The sequence below is a fragment of the Aphis gossypii genome, chromosome 3 (assembly GCF_020184175.1).
Source record: "Aphis gossypii isolate Hap1 chromosome 3, ASM2018417v2, whole genome shotgun sequence".
Taxonomy (NCBI): Eukaryota; Metazoa; Arthropoda; class Insecta; order Hemiptera; family Aphididae; genus Aphis; species Aphis gossypii.
Window position 1 is genome coordinate 16,208,389 of NC_065532.1, and position 15,366 is coordinate 16,223,754.

At 28.4% G+C, this 15,366-nt stretch overlaps 1 non-coding gene across 1 annotated transcript; it reads left to right on the forward strand.

The window, feature by feature from the left end:
• The first annotated feature begins 10,836 nt into the window (after positions 1 to 10,836).
• Positions 10,837 to 10,956, forward strand: LOC114123908 (5S ribosomal RNA). Its single transcript, XR_003592395.2, has one exon. It is a non-coding gene; the product is annotated as a 5S ribosomal RNA (ribosomal RNA).
• The last annotated feature ends 4,410 nt before the right edge of the window (positions 10,957 to 15,366 follow it).

Genomic DNA, 15,366 nt, shown 5'->3' on the forward strand with positions numbered 1-15,366 from the left:
ATTAAAATGTCTCTTTTTAGTAATTTTTTTAGTATCCTGTTATTGGTTTTTAGGCTATAAAAAATTTGCATTTCTAAATTTGTTAACCTTTAGTTTTCCCGGGTTTAATTTGTTTTCAGTGGTGCCTACTTAACAATAGCCAGTTTTAAAATTTAATTTACGTAGTATATTTAAGTACTCATAATTATTATATACGTGGAAAAGTAATTACGACGTAAATTACGAACATAATCAAACACTAATTGTAATAAAAAGAACAAACCAGTAGTCCAAAAATAGCTGAAATAGAAAAAACGGTTCAGTATTAATTAGATTAAAAACTGACGAAACAAGAGTTAATTAGAGGTTCTTAATGGCTAAAGGAAAATACTCCATCGGTCTAACAAGCACAACTTGTGAAATTCATTTCACTATAGTACAACACATTTTAACGGAATTTCGAAGACATGAAACTGCAAGAAAAAAAGATAATTTACCAACTAACAAAATATTTAAATTTTTAAAACAAACAAACTAATACAAATTTATTTCGGTGCTTATTAATTAGTATTATTAAGAAATGAAAATAGTGAATAATACAAAAAAAAATGTAAACGAGGTATAATTGTATAAAGGCTAAAATTATAAAGCTGATAACAAAAAAAGATCATAACAAACTGATTGGAAAATTATTGAAAAGATCCCAAGTCTAGGTTGATATTATATTTTGGCATTTTGCTATAAAATATGTTTATCACCATTTTTACTGCATAATGCTTGTAACGGGACGGTTTTTGCCACCCAAACTATACACTAAATACTATTATGGTATACAACCTAACGTTTTCCTCCTAATTTAAATACGTGTAAAATTATAATTTGGAAATGTTGTCAATTCGACGTCAATCGAATATTATACAACGAGCGTCTATTGACGACCTATTGAATATAATCAAATATAAAATTAAATAACAATACTATATTGAATCCTATGGAAGACGCGAATAAACGCATCAGTGAACGTCGCGCGAGGCAATAAATACGATCACAATAATGAGACGTACATGTAAATTGCATCGCCACGAGCCCACAACGGTACTGTCGTTGCGGTAGGTGTGATCGATCGCGGCGACCACCGACGGATGGTGCCCTGGTACCGTCCGTCGAATTTAGCGGCGCACGAGCACCGTCACTGAACGGTTCCGTGTCCGTGTCCGCTCCGACGCATTTGGCAACGGCGGCCGCGTAAACGGGGCCGTCAGTCGTGGTGTTCGTACGGACTCGATCGTCGTATTGTCCGAAGTGACGCGGTCCCAATGCGGAACCCGACCTAAACCAAGAGTTAGGTTAGGTCCTCGTGTACCGGGATCGCGAGCGGGCCGCCGCCGAGTTTCCGAGACCGAACTCGCTGACGGCGGCGACCTGCTCATCGTGCCCTGGTCGTTCAACTTGTCACTTTTGCACCATCGACATTCGTTCCGAGCTCCGTCCGTATCCGCCCATTGATTACAACAGTTTTCCAAGTAAAAAAATGCCCGCCATAATAGTATTATAAGAGTTGCTGTCAGACGCGACACGATGCGTGTTGCGATGATAGGCAACAAACATGACCGTAAAATATAAACAAAACCAAGTATTATTATGAACATTGTTCAAAAAATGAAATAATAGATTTTAAATTAATGATTTGGTTACCTTTTATTTCAATAATAATGAAAAAAATATATACACCACATAATATTATATTGTATAAATTACTTGTTACTTGTTTTCTTGAAGTTTTTCTAAAAAATAATTGTTTGATCTATGAATTGGCCCTAGTCGATTTAGTTGTATATAATATTATTGAAAAGGAATATCTTTTATAAGTGAACGTTTATGCATATATTTTTTTTATTAATTTTAGGTTATTAAATTATTTGATGAAAGTATACTCAATGAGTTTAAAATTTAACTCGTTATTTAATATTTTTGAGATCCCAACTAGAAAAATGAATTTTACAGTAGGTATGCATGAGTGTGTGTGTGATATTTTTGTGTAGGTCTGAAGATAAGTTAAGTTACAGACGTTACAGTGGAAAACAATGCTCAATGTTTAATTTCAACATCTTTAATGATAAAAAATCGAACCTACTTTTTAATAGCAGTATAATAATAGAAATTCTATACTTCATTAATTTATTATTAAATAAATAAACTTCGACGATAGCCGCTAGGTAACAGACTATATTTAATAGTAAATATTCCATTATTAATAATTTTTACAATATTTAATAATTAATTCTGAATTAATATGTGTTTCATCTAAAATATATGAAGGTAATCCATTAAAATTGTTATCTCTTGTATAATTGTATTGATTTAATATATTATCGTCTAATATTTCTTCTGGAAAATGTATTGATGGTATATTTTTAAAATTATATATTATTTGTATTTTATTAAAATGTATATTGTCAATAAATGTTGTTATTGAATTAAATTTGTCTTTATTTAAAACACACCATATTATATTTATTAATTAATTGTTCTAGAATGTTTTTGAAAGTGTAATATGTTTCACATCCTTCATATGATTTTTTTTCATAAGATTTCATATCTACTAAGTATACATATTGAATACGTTACATATGTAAAATTAGAGTTAATCCATGCAACGTAAAAATTATAATCTATAAACACATCCATGTTATATGGTTTTATATATTTATTATTGTATTATTTTTATATGTTATATAGTCTTAACGTTTTCTTTCTTTTTTTTAACATAAATTATATGTTAAAAAATATTTTTTTATATTTAATTAATTCGTCTTTGATACCGTACCAAGCTTGTGTTATAGTATTTCCTTTATCAATATTAATAACTCCAGTAAAATGTTCATTTAATATATTTGGTAATAATTATAATTTTCCTGGACCCGGGGTTTGGGAACAAATAAAATATAACCAGTACTTCTTAATATATCTCTTGTATTATCGAATAAATAATGATTATATTCTGAATTTGGGGAATATGGAACATCGGCACCTGCAGGCGTTCCTAATACATTGCATGGTATAACATTGAACATTAATTTTAAATACTTATTCTTTTATACTTTTTTTTTAATATAATGATAAAATTAAGAATGAATGATAATGATTGTTTAATTTTAAGAAAATTTCCATATAATAATCCAACTTTATGTATTTAATTTAAAATAAAAACAAATAAAGTGTTTATAAGTGTATTTAATACATTTTTAGAAATGATTCAAATACCAAGAAGATCGTCTGAACCAATTGATAATAATTCAACATTAAAAACAGCATTTAGAGAATTTAAAAAAGAAACAAAATGTAAAAATAAAAATATTGTAATGTGTAAAGAAAGTGTTATAATTACATGGAAGGATTGTGGAATACAATGGAGTTATCAAATATACATAGGAAAAATACAAAATGATTTTGAATTTGAAAGTGTAAAACATAATTTTAAAGATTGTATAATAAATGTCTCAAAAAGTAATACTCGATATCGGTGTAAAATAGATGTAAATACATTGAATAATCCATGGTCTGAAACTCTTATAATTATGAATATTAATGATTATTATAGATTTATGAAAAATTAGAAAATTACAATGAATATTCAATAGTGTATAAAAAAAGTTTAAATCAAATTATGTTTTTATCAAATAGAAAACCTGGTATAGAAGTTAACATTTAAATAGTTTTTATTACGGACCGGATATATATACATTTATTACTTACAATTGAGTAATTTTCAATCATTTACGATTTAATTTTGAAAAATTTTTAATTCAAATTGTAATAAATGCATGTATATCCGTTCCCTAGTTTTTATCAATAAAATTAAAAATTTAATCAATTTTTAGTTTGTTTTTTTTTATTTATCCTATGTATGCTTAGTCAAGTATACATAATATGTATACTTGACTAAGGTTAGGTATATTATATTTTATTTATATTATATATATAAATTATAATAATAATTATAACCTAACCAAACCTATCTTCTAAAACCGTGACCTATAGTAACCTAATCTATAGTAGATAACCGTGGTATACATTATTCACATTTTTATCACATGTCACGCACGTTTTTTTATCATCTGGGTTTAACTGTGTATACCAGGGGTGTCCAACCTTTTGTGAAGACTGGGCCACATCATATAGGTAGAAGTTGTTGTGGGCCACATATTTTTTTTTTAATAATAATACATTCAAATTTAATGATTAAATTATATTTTATTATACAACAATATATTTTTTTATAATTTTACAATAGTGAATAATAAGCAGAAATATTTTTACAAGTATTAATATTTAATTATAAGTACACAGAAAAATATATTTATTTATAACAAAAAAAAAGTTTTAGCTTAAAAAAGTTATTTAATGTGAAATTTACACTAATAAAGTTTATCTTTAGGCCCGATGCACACGACCATATGTAACATAAGATAAAATGCCGCAACGGTAAAAATATGGACGTGTGCATCGGACCTTACAGTTTATTTGATGTTTTATAATTTTATATTCTTAAAATAAATTTGTTCTCGTAATATTAATGTATTATTTACAATTAATTCACGGTTTTTAAATTGAAGTGAGGGCCGCATCAAAATCTACTAAGGGCCGCGGGTTGGACACCCCTGGTGTATACTATACATTATATATATATAATATCAGAGTTAATAAATAAAATTATATATTAATATACATTAAACTTATATACAAATAAAAAAACAGATCATTATCAAATAATATATAACCATTGGTATATTATAATAATTATCTGAAAAGTACCCACTTATTGACGTTAATGGTGAAATATTTTTTATAATATTCATCTTAGTATGATGATGCAATTATTTGTATTAATTTTCTATAGATTTTCTATGGCTTGGTGTGGTTAGTAATACATTTTATTATATCTTCTGGCTTAAAAAGGTTAAAGTTCTGAGACGCCAATCGCGTCGTATCGGTTAGGTTAGGTTAGTATAGTATATATACTATTGCCGGTTCAGAAATGGCCAGTTCAATCCGTAACAATGAAATCGACAACATGTGTCTTGTTGCTCCTGTGCTTGGCCTTAGCCGTGTCATTAGTGCCGACGGGTTTTGCGGTGGTAACAAAAACCATCAATGTCAACGGAAACCAAACGTCACAAAGCTATGGCTCGGCACAAGTCGATGTGTCCGCCAGCTTGGACAAAATCGGTCGTCCGAAACGCAGAGTGTCTTACGCGGGCACGAGTCTTTTTCAACCGACTGAGCGCCATGCCGATTTGTTGCACACCAGATTCGAAGTGTTTGACATAGTCGGATGCTTTATGGACGGCAAAGGCGTGTATGTGAATTCGTTACAGCACTTTGCACTAGTGTTGGATCCCGCGAACGGTGAAGTCGACCCGGATCGCGTGCAACTGATCGAGTTCAGTCTGATGGAGAACAAGGACAAAACGTCATGGAACTCGATAGGCACCATGGATAACATCTCGTTGCGAGCGTTTAACTCAAGGTACAAACACGGATGCGAAATAATACGGAACCCATATCCGGTTATTCTCGGATCTATAAGCGACAAGAAGACGTTGGAAAAAACGAAAAATACGTATCGCAAATGGCTTCAGTATGGGAACATGCGCCTCAAAGAGTTCGCCAGTTCGAAATGGAAATACGATCTGTCCAGTTGCAATTGTCAGCACACAATAATGTACGTGGTGTACGGGTTCGGAGACTTTCACAAAAACTTTTATCGCATAATGCCGCAGTGCAGAAAAACGGACGATCCAACTGTCGGCCTGATCAATACGTCTCGGTCGTTCTGGAACGCTTTGAACGACCATTGTTACATACGATTTCAGGCGAAAGGTCTGACCGACCCAATGTACAGCGATTCGTTTTCGATCACAGACGAAGACCCATGCCACACGCCTCTGTACGATCCCAGTATCTTGTGTCAGTACGATGAGTTCGACATAACCGAAGAGTGTGCAGAATATCGGAAAAAAACCGACAGTACGTTTTTGAACAAGGAACGGGAAAAATCCGACCAAAAACGTAAAGAAATCATTGAGCGCATCCGTTCGGGAATCGATGAATCCGATGGTTTTTGGTCGACTTTGTGGCAACGACTCGACGATTTTATGACTTGATGGAGGATAGACCGTGACAATGTAGTTAACTTTTACCTAGATTATTTTTTTTTGTGTTTGCGTGCGCTCACGCCGAACGTTCGTTTCGGGCGACGCGAGCGTTTTAATAAAAATTATAGTATTTAATAATTATATCGTTGTTGTTTATTATTAAATTGTGTGTTTTTTTTATTACTCCGGTTAATACGAGATAATGAACGTAGACGAACAAAGGTAACGAATTGCTCGTATACGAGTAATTACGTATACGTTTGCTCGATCTTTTCGAGAATAGCCCCCCTGCTCATCGTGCCCTGGTCGTTCAACTTGTCACTTTTGCACCATCGACATTCGTTCCGAGCTCTGTCCGTATCCGCCCATTGATTACAACAGTTTTCCAAGTACAAAAATGCCCGCCATAATAATATTATAAGAGTTGCTGTCAGACGCGACACGATGCGTGTTGCGATGATAGGCAACAAACATGACCGTAAAATATAAACAAAACAAAGTGTTATTATGAACATCGTTCAAAAAATGAAATAATAGATTTTAAATTAACGATTTGGTTACCTTTTATTTCAATAATAATGAAAAAAATATATACATTATACACCAGTATCATGGCAATATTGTACGTTATTACTTGTTTTCTTGAAGTTTTTCTAAAAAATAATTTCTCGATCTATGAATTGGCCTTAGTCGATTTAGTAGAATATAATATTATTGAAAAGGAATATCTTTTATAAGTGAACGTTTATGCATATATTTTTTTTATTAATTTTAGGTTGTTAAATTATTTGATGAAAGTATACTCAATGAGTTTAAAATTTAACTCGTTATTTAATATTTTTGAGATCAATGTTTAATTTCAACATTTTTAATGGTAAAAAATCGAACCTACTTTTTAATAGCAGTATAATGATAGAAATTCTATACTTCATTAATTTATTATTAAATTAATAAATTTCGACGATAGCCGCTAAGTAACAGACATGAATTTTTATCCATTATTAAAGAAAAAGTATTTAAAAATGTATTAAAAACATTATTGAAATTTGAAGCATTTGAAGCCGAGTCGTTCACTTTTCATTTTTAAACCTTGCTTATTGGACAATCACAGTTAAAAAACAAAGAAAACGCTGTAACTTATGTAGCGGTCGTCTTATAGAGTCAGAAATTTGATAATAAATTAAAAATAAAAATCGTATACGACAGCGATATCTAACGACGAAAGAAAGCGTTAATAATTTAAAAAAGCGCAACTGTAGATGGTGAGCCCATATCGTATTATTTATTTATATAATATATATATCATTTTTTTATTTTTACCACAAATAAAACCAGATCGTACTCTCTCAGTTTATGAACTATGGATGTCTAAGTTTATCTATGAAGACCTCTTCTTAAGTTTATGTTCGGGAAATTAGGTTAATAAAAGACATTACATCGCGGATAAGATGTTCCGTTTGGCGGCACCCAAGAGATAATTGTTAGTATAGAACTTTGATACATCATGCATTATGTTCTACTTGGCATTATGAAATATTGAAGTGTAATAATAATTCCTACAATAACACAGTTCTACAAATTTTATCATTTACAGTCATTCCATAGCAAAGTTAATTTTTATTAAAGGATTCCTATTTATAGGTTAACTTTGTAATAATGCTTAAAAATATGTTTCATGGTTATTCAACTATATAATTCAAATAGGCAGAGCGAGTGCAATACTTGTAAATACCATAAAATATTTCGTCACAACATAAAAAATAAAAATTATTTATTGATTTTTTACAATACCTTGGTATGTAATATTTCATAGTTTTATCTAACAAATATCACGAATGTGTACTTTGTTTTAATAAAATTCCAAAATAATGAGTGCAAATCAACAGAACAATTATTTATTTTAATAAATTATATATAATTACACGTACATAAATTTAATAATTGTTTTCAAAACACGTTATTACAAATTAATAATAATAATATTAGAAGCTAGATACTAGAATATAGCAACACAATTTCTAATCATTATTCGATTATTCATTGGACGCCTTAATATTTTTCATGTATATCCGAGCGTACGACCTATGCGCCTGAAAAGTCACCTAATTATAACAAAAATATATTATTGTCAATAATAATGATTGTGATTAAAATTCACTGCACTTGGTATATTTCAAATAATTTCAATACAAAATATAATAGCAATATGTAACGTATATATTATAATACATTATAAAACACCTAATGGTCCCAATGGCTTCTGCTGTCGCGGGTTTATTCAATAATATATTATATATTATATATATATATATATAGGTATATATTTTAATTTCAGATTCGTATTTAACAATAAAAAATTTATTTTAACTTAAAGACTGAGTGTTTATAATATTTGAAGTATAAATTCGGTAGAATGCCGATTTATATAATATAAAATTAAGAATACAAGTATACAACAATTTAATATGATGTATGACAGAAGTGTGTATAGTTGTGGTGGTATATTATTATTTATTTTGGCGGTTGAACGTATTAATAGTCACACAATTTAGCTTGTTCAGCTTGTTAGTTTAGTTGGTTTTATGTTGATTGCTTTATTATATAAAATGTTGATCATACCCAGCATTGCCACTAGGAGGTCAACTAGATTCTATACTAATAATTTAATATAATATTAAATGTCAATAGTTTACCTAGCTTGTATTGTGTTTAATTAAGTAATAGGTATACTTGTTTTTAAAATGATATTTCGTATTGAATTTTCAGCATAGCACAAAAAAAATGATTTGCACCTAATCATAATAAACGTTCAATTGTTTACACTCGTGAGATTGGTAACACCATAGGTACATAAATCTAGTGTTTTTTTTTAATTTTGCTATTAGACTATTAGACTATACCTGTAATATTTTAACTTAATAATATTTAAATTATATAATTTGTTAAATTGTATTTATATAATAAAAAATTAATAAATACATATACATTTGTTTGTATAGGTATGCAATAAAAAAAAATAATAATTTTTTGACCGTTTTGTTTTCTTTATAGTTTAAAATTATATAAAAAACACATTACAACATGGTATAAATGCAGAAAAAAAAATAAAAATAAAGAACTGAATACAAAAGTTCCAAATACAAAATACAAAATTTGTTCCATTATTCGTAATTATTATTATCAGAAGGGTATATTCATGGCCTGATGTACTCAAATTGCCTAATTAGAACGCCAAGCGATCAACATTTTGTTGAAAGATCAGAACACTATAATGCAAGACCAATAAGGCCATAAATCATAAGATTATAATACATAAAAATCGCACATAGGTTTAATTCAATCAAAAGATACGTTTCATATCCGAATTAAAGATTTTTCAATGTAATTATTGCAGGTTAAGGTGGGTTTCCACTGACCGTTCCCGTGTACGTGAACGTTTATCAACACACTCGTACGTACGGTTGTACATACACGTCCTTCATGAAAAATACTCTGGTAAGCACGGTAACTGGTAAGCGTTTAATTTTAGCGATAAATTAACTTACTATGATTTGGCTCGACTGACGACTCTATAGTGTAAATAATACACTTTAATTAACTTTTAAAACAAAGTAATTTAATATTATAATTAACATAACACATTTTTAAGATTTTAAAATTGGTTACTGCTGCTATCGCTCAAATTAGACCGTTAAACACACGGAAATAAGGCTGGTTTCCACTACATAATATGTGAATATGTACGTGCATAAAAATACTTTTCTGTGATTGGTTGATATACATACATGGTAAGGTTTTGGTTTACCAGAAAGTTTATACGTTCTTACCACACGAATAACCATGATACCATGAAGTTGGATTTATTTCAACTATTTCCGTACCTACGTGCGTGTTGATAAACGTGCACGCACACGGTAACGGTCCAGTAGAAACCCACCTTTAAACACACGGAAATAGTCGAACTGACAGGTTATACATGTGGTAAGAACATATAAACTTTCTGGTGTACCAAAAGCTTACCATGTACCTATATACCAACCAATCACATAAAAGTATTTTTATGTTCGTTCACGTACACGTATATAGTGGAAACCCGCCATTATCACAAGAAATATTAAAACAAGTCTTAAGTCTTTTATAATATAATATATCCTTTCAGTGGTAATGATAACAGTTTCGAATACCGCTAGATCCCGGAACGTTGGTAAGTTTGCCAATGCCAATAACGGAATTCAGTTGATTTGCAATATTATTCAGTGTTAAAAAGGTCAAAAGCGTTACGAAAAAACAAACGCAATGTGGCTAACTAAGCTTCCGTTATTCAGTTGTTGTCCGATGACCACGTGACGCCAGTTAAAAGTCGAATAATATTGCAACTAAATTTTCATCCTACGCCGTCGACGAGAAATTCAATAACATCTCCCAGACGATGTCGTAAGCCAGCGGTTATATTAGCCACTATAGGTAAGTACGATCATAATTAATTATTATTATTTATTCTAACCGGTCAGCATTTGGATTTTGTGACCGTTTATTATTTTTAAATACCGTTATTATATTGGTGAATACCGTCAACATATTAGGTGTAATAAAATAAAATACATTTTGATTTGAGGATTACTTATTTAATACAATATATTATAATATTAATATTTCTTCAGTAATTTATTTGAATATTGTAATTTTCTTTGGAGAAATCGCCAACGACCATACCACGTTGAATACACCAGTTCTCGTCCGAATCACTGAAGTTAAGCAACGTCGGGCGTAGTTAGTACTTGGATGGGTGACCGCTTGGGAACACTACGTGTCGTTGGCTTTTTTTTATAAACATTTATTTAAGGTACATATTTATTTATTATTAATTTTTAGGTTAAAAATTACAAAAATGTTTTATAATTGGTGAATTATTTTAATTATGTATTCCTCAAAGTACCAACTAGATCAAATTTGATACCTTTAAAACCATGCTATATAGATCTCTCGAAAATTTAACCACATTCTGTGTACAAAATAATGAAAATTAGTTCTCATCTAGTAGTTGTCGTATACGCTGTACTTGATGCGTGTTTATTGTGATAGTTGTTAAACCTCTAATACTATAATAACATAATTACCTTTATGGTTTTGTTGTATTTATTTTTTAAATATTCACTGATTGTTAAGTGACTTGAAATAGTTCATATAGCTGGTATGTGGATTAGGCCTCAGAAATTAGAATTGCTGTAAATATATATATATTATCTAATAAATTCTGTAGTTTATGATAATATTACGAGTATAATATGCCAACATGAAAAATAACAGCCGCTTGTTCAATACATATACAATGTGTTTCACTTGTGACTTGTACTACCGTCCGCTATCAAATGTATAGATGAATTATTCTTTACTATATATACCCATTTTCTGACCATAAACTTTGAAACTATTTGAATGTATAGCATAGAAATATTATTATTAATGATTAATTGTTATTTTAAAATAAATGTAAATACCTAGATTAACTGTATAAATCACAGTTCACATTTTCTAATTATTTTTAGAAATGTGAAAACTGCAATAGTTTTAGTTTGTTTTTTGTTTTGTTTTTAAGTTCGTATACACCAAGAATATTTTATATTTTAAATATTGCGTGTAATGTATAATCTACTGTAAATGACCGGCGGTATCTATCATTCACTTTTTTGATTAGATATGATATCAACGTACAACCAATGCAATTTGAGGTGTTTTGTCAAGTTCAGATTCCGATAATTCTTTCTATAATACTTCAGATGTAGAAAATAATTTTAACTATACGAAGATTAAGAATAAAAGAGCCCTAAAATTATTTCTAAATAGTTTTTGTTTTAGACAACCGGTTATTATAATGTTAGAAAAGAGATGAAGCTACTTTAGTTCTAATAATCTGAAATATTTTTTATTATTGAACTTTAAATGTAAATTTTACACCGTAATAACTAATAAGTGTTAAGGCTATTTTTGAGAATCGGAAATCTGAAAATTAATTAAAAACAAAAATTGTACGTGAGACGTGAGGCGTCTTTTATAACTACAGAAGAGAACGCGTTAAAATTTAAAAAAAAATGCAATTATAGGTAGGTATTTAAATATTTTCACCCTAGATTAAATACAAACCACTAAACCAGATTATGAACTCAGAACTAAACTGAACTAAGATATCTAAGTTTATCTTCAGAAAGTTGGATCCAGAACGTTAAACCATAAATAAGAAATTCCGATTGACGGTGCCTTAAAAATGGGTAATTCTGACACAATAACGTTGTACAGTGCTTTTGTATCAACAACAAAGATAAGACCTAATTTAAACTTTTCATAGTACTAATTTGGTTATATGTGATGCAGACTCACCTATATTTTATATTATATATTTTAAGGTAGAAATAATAAATTAAATACATTGTGTTTTAAGAAGTGAGAAGAAAAACAATTATGTAAAATAAATGAACAGAACCTAACCTTCTCTTTCAAGAACGCAACTCAAATTTAATAAATTTTAATAAAATATTATATGTAATATGTTATTCATTATATACAAATAAATATTACATAATAAACAATATTTAAAATTTCAATATCTAACCATCCAGTTCTTCTACACGAATAAGTATCTATATTGCCTAAACGTAACGCCGTCTTCTAAGATCAAAATTAATATAAAAAATAAACGAAAAATTCATCACTTTTGTACACAGAGTAGAACGTCAATTATTCACATTAATTAAAACTAAGGGGAGACGCGGATAATCATAATTAAATAAGTTATTCAAAATATACAATGAACATATTAAGTTTTGTTGTATTATATTATTACAAAATACAATTAAAACTATTGTATGTATAAGGTATAACTGGTATAAGTATAAGTATAATATGATATAAAATAAAATATGAATTGTTAAAAGTAGTTTATATATATATATATATGTGTATTTAAATTTCGTAATTTGAACAATAAAACTAAAATTTATAAATACATTTTTACAAACATTTTGTGGTGTGGATAAATAGAGTGGATTAAACTTTAAAAAAAAACTAAAAGTAAAATCATCATCATCGATTTAATAAATTAAAAGTATTTTTTACTTTTCTTTTACTTTTAAAAACTCATTGATGGATAATAAAATATTTTGTTTGTGTAGTATTTTTTTGTTTGGTGCAGTAAAATAAAAAGTTATCATTGTTAAACCATCAATAATAACTATAGCTTGTATACTATATACTATAAAATAATTATAGTTCATCATAGGACATAAATGTATTTAATCTTGGAAGAATTTTTACCTCCCCTTTCCTTGTTCCGGTGGTATATCTTTGACTACTACACCCTATGAGTTATAGCTACATTGTAACTATATTTTATCTTGTTACAAACACTTACGTTTATGACTGACTATTTGCATTGAAATCTTCCACAATATTTATATTGTCATAAGCGTAATAATATTATTTTATGTAATCTGATAGACAATGGTAATCAACCAAGTTGATAATTTTTTATGTATACACAATGAAAACCGCGTTGTAAATATTTGTTATATATACTAAGACATAGTAGATAATAATGTGTAACTTTAGATGTTCTATGTGACAGGTGTGACTGCAATAGCGTTGTTACGGCAAGTAAATTGCAGCAATATATAATATGTATTTATGTATGTTGAAGAAACGCATTACCAAATAGGAATACTTTATACATGATGATAAATTACTAACCTTTGTAAGGTACCTAACTAATATTTTTGAAAATTAAAAAAATATATGTTTACGAACGATTATAAAACTGAACACAATAGTTTATAGGTTAATATATAAAATCTTAGCTTTTAATAACCATGCATAAACTGTGTATGGTATTCATGGTAAATTTTTTGATATAGAAGCATTTTCTTAAATAGCAAAATATTGTCATTTATATCAATATTTGTTAATGCATAATAGTTATATTTATTTATCCTATTGTATATTTATGTATCCATAAGACTATAACTATAACTATATTTTAATTTTACCGAACAGTGTTTAATACTTAAATCTAGTTATATTATATTGTATAATAATCGTGTATTTTATTATAAAAAAAATTAATTTATAGTATTTTTAATAAATAATAAATTAATAACTAATGCTAGTAATTTATTTAAAATCTCGTAGCGATCCTTATTACGAATCTATTTGAATTTATTTTCATATCGTGGTAGATAGTATTTTGATAGGTAATACCGTTTTATTAATAATCTCTTTGATTCAAATTTATAATTCTATAGAATTTCTTAACTTCTCTAGCATAACGGAATTGGTGTTTACATCTAAAATGATATCAATGAATAAATGATAATAATGATATACCTAATACAAGTAAATTTTTGTCAAAAACACACGACTATAATGAGTAAATTTGAAATTAACACAATTTTAAAATCTTAATATTAATGATGATGGAAAGGAAATGGGAGAATCGGGGGATTAAATACTTTTAGAAGTTTATCTGACTATCTGAGTATAATAGGAACAAAAAGCAGTGCTCACCACTGGTACCATTATACAGCTATATACGTGACCTTGAAATAATGGACAGAAGAATCAATAATAACGATTATTATTCTATTGGGTATATAATATCACTGTAAATGTTGCATTATTATAACTTTTAAAACAAATTTTAATTTTTAGAACAGAAATATAGTTATTGGTCGACAAATTATATTATATAAATTAAAGTCGGCACAGACATAGACGTGAACAGACTGCAGTAGAAGAAGGGGACACCTATCTATACATTTAACAAAAAATGCCCTTCCCTTGATATTTCGTAAATAATTAGAAAAAGAATTGCATTTTAGATTTGTAAAGCTTGTTATCCAGAAAAAAAATATTTTAGGAATTTATTATCTTAACAAAAATTAAGATTTTTAATATAATAAAAAAGTATATAGTATACTCACAAAATTTTTTTTATTGAAATGAGAGTAACTATTTTTTATCTAAATTGTTAAGCATACTTTAAAAAGAAATAATATATAGGTATAGATATTCGAACGAGTAGTTTATAAGTTATATAACATTGTATATACTATATAAGGTTAATAGGTCCATGATATTAAGTTTGGAAGATATGGAGGCTATGATTATTTGTAAATTAATTAGTATCTAATTAATATTAGTCTATATAAATTATATAATTTTTAGGATTGTCAATTATCTA